This window comes from Peromyscus maniculatus, chromosome 3 (genome assembly GCF_049852395.1).
Source record: "Peromyscus maniculatus bairdii isolate BWxNUB_F1_BW_parent chromosome 3, HU_Pman_BW_mat_3.1, whole genome shotgun sequence".
Lineage (NCBI taxonomy): Eukaryota > Metazoa > Chordata > Mammalia > Rodentia > Cricetidae > Peromyscus > Peromyscus maniculatus.
The window spans coordinates 92,365,736-92,371,735 of NC_134854.1; the positions used below are offsets into that span (position 1 = coordinate 92,365,736).

At 41.5% G+C, this 6,000-nt stretch overlaps 1 pseudogene across 1 annotated transcript; it reads right to left on the reverse strand.

Annotated features, from left to right (window-relative positions):
* Positions 1-4,402: 4,402 nt before the first annotated feature.
* LOC102918562 (immunoglobulin kappa variable 4-1 pseudogene) lies at positions 4,403-4,995 on the reverse strand (annotated as a pseudogene). The gene is made up of 2 exons (XR_013049656.1): positions 4,930-4,995; positions 4,403-4,725 (listed from the first exon to the last, which is right to left on the reverse strand). The product of XR_013049656.1 is annotated as an immunoglobulin kappa variable 4-1 pseudogene (transcript).
* Positions 4,996-6,000: the final 1,005 nt, after the last annotated feature.

A 6,000-nucleotide genomic window follows, 5' to 3' on the forward strand; every position in this document is an offset into this window, starting at 1 on the left:
AACCAAATCAACAAAATCAAAAATGAAAAGGGGGACAGAACAACAGACATTGAGGAAATCCAGAGAATTATCAGGTCATATTTCAAAAACCTCTACTCCACAAAACTGGAAAACCTAAAAGAAATGGACATTTTTCTGGATAGGTACCACATACCTAAGTTAAATCAAGACCAGATAAATTATTTAAATAATCCAATAACCCCTAAGGAAATAGAAACAGTCATTAAAAGTCTCCCAACCAAAAAAAAACCCAGGACCAGAAGGTTTCAGCGCAGAATTTTACCAGATCTTCAAAGAAGAGTTAATACCAATACTCTCTAAATTGTTCCACATAATAGAAACAGAAGAAACATTACCAAACTCCTTCTATGAGGCTACAATTACCTGATTCCTAAACCAAACAAGGATGCAACAAAGAAAGAGAACTACAGACCGATCTCCCTCATGAACAAAATTGATGCAAAAATACTCAATAAAATACTGGCTAACAGACTCCAAGAACACATCAGAACAATTATCCACCATGATCAAGTAGGCTTCATCCCAGGGATGCAAGGGTGGTTCAACATAGGAAAGTCCATCAATGTAATACACCATATAAACAAACTCAAAGAAAAAAACCACATGATCATCTCACTAGATGCAGAAAAGGCATTTGACAAAATCCAACACCCCTTCATGATAAAGGTCTTGGAGTGATCAGGAAACAGGGAACACACCTAAACATAATAAAGGGAATTTACAGCAAGCCAACAGCCAACATCAAATTAAATGGAGAGAAACTCAAAGCAATTCCACTAAAATCAAGAACAAGGCAAGGCTGTCCACTTTCCCCTATATTGAATCCCCATTCAATATAGTACTTGAAGTTCTAGCCAGAGCAATAAGACAACATAAGATTAAGGGGATACAAATTGAAAAGGAAAAAGTCAACCTTTCCTGTTGCCAGATGACATGGTAGTATACTTGAGTGACCCCAAAGATTCCACCCAGGAACTGATAAAGCTTATAAACACCTTCAGCAACATAGCAGGATACAAGATCAACTCAAAAAAATCAGTAGCCCTCCAATATACAACGGACAAAGAAGCTGAGAAGGCAATTAGAGATACATCACCCTTTACAATAGCCAAAAATGACATAAAATACCTTGAGGTAACACTAACCAAGCAAGTGAAGGACCTATATGACAAGAACTTTAAGTCCCTGAAAAAAGAAATTGAAGAAGATGTCAGAAAATGGAAAGATGTCCCATGCTCATGGATAGGCAGGATTAACATAGTAAAAATGGCAATTGTACCAAAAGCAATCTACAAATTCAATGCAATCCCCATCAAAATGCCAACACAATTATTCACAGACATGGAAAGAATAATACTCAACTTCATATGGAAAAACGAAAACCCAGGATAGCCAAAAGAATCCTGTACAATAAAACAACCTCTGGAGGCATCACGATCCCTGAATTCAAGCTCTACTATAGAGCTACAGTAATAAAAACACCTTGGTATTGGCATAAAAACCGACATGTGGACCAATGGAATCAAATTGAAGACCCTGACATTAACCCACACACCTATGGACATATAATTTTTGACAAAGAAGCCAAAAGTGTAAAATGGAAAAAAGAAAGCATCTTCAACAAATGGTGCTGGCATAACTGGATATCAAAGTGTAGAAGGCTGCAAATAGATCCATATCTGTCACCGTACACAAAACTTAAGTCCAAGTGGATCAAGTATCTCAACATAAATCCAGCTACTCTGAACCTGCTAGAAGAGAAAGTAGGAAGTAGTCTTGAACACATTGGCATAGGAGATCACTTCCTAAATATAACACCAGTAGCACAGACACTGAGAGAAACAATCAATCAGTGGGACCTCTTGAAACTGAGAAGCTTTTGTAGAGCAAAGGATATGATCAACAAGGCAAAGCAACAGCCTACAGAATGCGAAAAGATCTTCATCAACCCCATATGTGACAGAGGACTGATATCCAGAATATATAAGGAACTCAAGAAATTAGACATCAAAAGACCAACAGTCCAATTGAGAAATGGGCTTTAGAACTAAACAGAGAATTCTCAACAGAGGAAACCCAAAGGGCTGAAAGACATTTAAGGAACTGCTCAACATCCCTAATCATCAGGGAAATGCAAATCAAAACAACTCTGAGATACCACCTTATACCTGTCAGAATGGCTAAGATCAAAAACACTGAAGACACTTTATGCTGGAGAGGATGTGGAACTAGGGGAACTCTCCTCCACTGCTGGTGGGAATGCAAGCTTGTACAACCACTTTGGAAATCAATATGGAGCTTTTTTAGAAAATTGGGAATCAATCTCCCCCAAGATCCAGCTATACCACTCCTGCGCATATACCCAAGAAATGCTCAATCATACCACAAGAGCACTTGCTCAGCTATGTTCATATCAGCATTGTTTGTAATAGCCAAAACCTGGAAACAACCTAGATGCCCTTCAACTGAAGAATGGATAAATAAATTGTGGCACATATACACAATGGAATACTACTCAGCAGAGAAAAACAATGACATCATGAGGTTTGCAGGCAAATGGAAGGATCTAGAAAAAATCATCCTGAGTGAGGTAACCCAGACTCAGAAAGACAAATATGGTATGTACTCACTCATAGGAAGATGCTAGATGTGGAACAAGGATGACTGGAATGCTACTCACATCACCTGTGAGGCTACCTGGAAAACAGAACTCCAAGAAAGACATGGAGTAATGGCTGAGATCTACATGAATAGCCTGGACATGAGTGGGAGCAATGAAGGGTGGGGGTTGAGGGAAAGAGAATGGGAGATCGTAGCTGGATCAAGAAAAGAGAGGGAGAACAAGGAATAGGAGACCGTGGTAAATGAAGACCACATGAGAAGGGGAGGAAGCAGAGAGCTAGGGAGGCCCACGGAGATCTGCAAAAGACTGCTGGCAATGGTCGAGAGACAGCCGGGAATGACCTACTCTGGCGATGGGATGGCCAAACACCCTGATAGTTGTGCCATAAACCCCATCCAAGGACTGAGGAATCTGGATGCAGACATCCATGGCTGGGCGCCTTGTGGAGCGCTGGGAGTCTAATTAGTGAGAAAGAGGAGGGTTTATATGAGCGAGAATTGTTGAAGCCAAGGTTGGATAAAGTACAGGGACAAATAAACAAATGAATGGAAGCACATGAACTATGAACCAAAGGCTGAGGGGCCCCCAACTGGGTCAGGCCCTCTGAATGGGTGAGACAGTCATTTGGCTTGATCTGCTTGGGAGGCAGCTGGGCGGTGGTGCCAGGTCCTGGGCTTGTTGTATGAGTTGACTGTTTTAATCCTGGGACTTATGCAGGGACGCTTGGCTCGGTCTGTGAGGGGGGGACTGGACCTGCCTGGACTGAGTCTATCAGGTCGATCCTAGTCCTTGGGGGAGACCTTGATCTGGAGGAGGTGGGAATGGGGGGTGAGCTGGAGGGAGGGGGAGGGGGCAGGGGGTGGAGAGCATGGGAATCTGTGGCTATTATGTGGAACTGAATGATGTTGTAAAATAATAAATAAATAAATAAACATACAAATAAAATCACTTTCAGTACAAATAAAGCATCACCATGAGATACTGGAAAAGCATTTCTTTTAAGAAAATTGTGTCCAATGAATTTACATCAATAAAAGATTATAAGGGGCAGCAAAATGGACCAGATGGCAAAGACACTTGACACCAAGCCTGATGACAAACCTGAGCTTGGTCCCCAGAACTTAATGACAAAGAGACAATCAAGTTTAAGCATCCTCTGATCTCCACAACTATGCCTAGTCACATGTGCACCAAGAAACATGTACAAACAGACACAGAGACACACAAACACACACTCACATGAAGACAGAGAGGTACTTAATTAACTAAAATGTAAGAAAATGTAACAGAATTTATGGAAAGGAAAGGAAAAAACAGAAAAAAATGACAGCAATAAGGAAGTAAGAAGGCCCTAGAGAATCTAGAAAAAGCAGGTAACACTCTTTCCACAGCCTCCACATCAACATACAGTTTGTCATTGTTGTCACTTCAGCCCATAGACTCTTATGATGGACACCAAAGCTCCAGAACTATGAAAAGATAAATCCCTTATATTCAAGACACAGAGTTTGGGGTAATAGGTTACAGAAAGAGTAGGAAAATAATACTGAGTTCTCTTTTGCATTTTCACATAAAGGTTTTTCATACCAAACGACATAAGAATCATTGAACTCATTATATTTATCTGGGCTCTGCAAACTATCTCCATCAATGTTTTATCCACACTAGCTCTCAGGCAGAAAGGGGAAGTGTGCAGGTCCAGGGCTGTGTGTGGTGCGGGCAGCTGATGAGACTCTCAGAGGAGGTTTTTGCTGGAGGCTAAAACACTGTGAGAGGGATACTATAATGCTGCTGACAGTAGTAATCAGCCAGGTCTTCAGCCTGGACACTGCTGATGGTGAGAGTGAAATCTGTTCCAGACCCACTGCCTGTGAAGCGATCAGGGACCCCAGTACCTCGAGTGGATGCTAAGTAAATCAGCAGTTTAGGAGCCTGCCCTGATTTTTGCTGGTACCAGGCTAAACCGTTCTTGTTATTGTTTAAAAGACTCTGACTGGACTTGCAGCTGATGGTGACCTTCTCTCCTGCAGACACAGCCAGGGAGGATGGAGACTGGGTCATCACTATATCTGCACAGGCACCTGCAATCAGGAAAACAAGTGATCACGCATAATAAAAAAAACACCACAGTATTCAATACAGATGAAATTTGTCACTTAATGTCCTTATAATGCCATATTGTCCAAATATTATTGTATAAAAATATTGCACACTAGCAAACATTGCAAATTTCTTATATACAAAGAAGTGACTATGAAAGTTTATACTACTTTTTAACTTCTCACCAGACACCCAGAGCAGCAAGGACATGAGGAACTGGGTCTGTAACTCCATCTTGCTCCCCCTGCTGAATGATGCTGATCATTTCTCACTGTAAAGGTCAGGTTTATAAGTTCTGAGCAGCTGGGCTGGGTAGGAGGGGCCCATGCAAAGCAGTCAGCAAATACAAAGGCAAAAAGATACCTGGGCAGTGTGTGTGAGAGTGGCTGCTGTCAATCAACAGGCAAATGTACCATCACAAAGAACATGAGAAATCACTGAAAAGTATTGGCTTACAGCTCTCCAGCAGGACTGTACTGGGATCCCTAATAGATGCTTTAGTTAAAATTTAAGACATATTTAAATTAAGTGACCTTTGCAGAAACATTAGGAGAGCTATCTGAAATTGACAGTCCTAGGGAAATGATATGTTCAAAAAAATTACAACAACAAATTAGGTTACATAGAGTAAGAAAACATGCAAAGAAACAAAGGAAGGATGGAAGTAAGAAAGAAAAGAGGAAATCCAAAAATGCGATACTTAATGCTATTTTTTTTTTATTAACTTCTGTCTCCAAAGCAGCTCTTACAGTAAGGACAGTGAACAGTGCCTCAGACATTTGGACTCCAGTTTCTGGGCCAAACATGGAACAGAGATGCAAAGAGAAGCCCATATTTGCTCCAGGAAATCCTGGGGACATTAATTTAAACCTGAGATCAGAGGAACTTTAATCTCAAAGCAAAGGTAAACCCAACAGAAACTAACATGTATCCTCCCTACAACTTCAGGATCCGAAAGAGGACTCTCCATTGGGGAATGGAGGAGAATAAAGAAACATGATTCCTTCAAGAAGTCATGGCTGCTGCAACCCAAAGCTCCAGAGAGGCTAGCTAACAGGGAAAGACCCTAGGAGGGACACATGGATGACCCAGCAAAGTAGAAGTGTATGAGATCTACATGAGTAGACTGGGGGGGTGGGGGTGGCAGAGGGCGAAGAGTGAGGGATGAGAACATAGGGAAATAGGAGAGTCGAGCTGGAATAGGGACAGAGTGGGAGGGCAGGGAGGGAGATACCATGATAGATGAGGACATCATG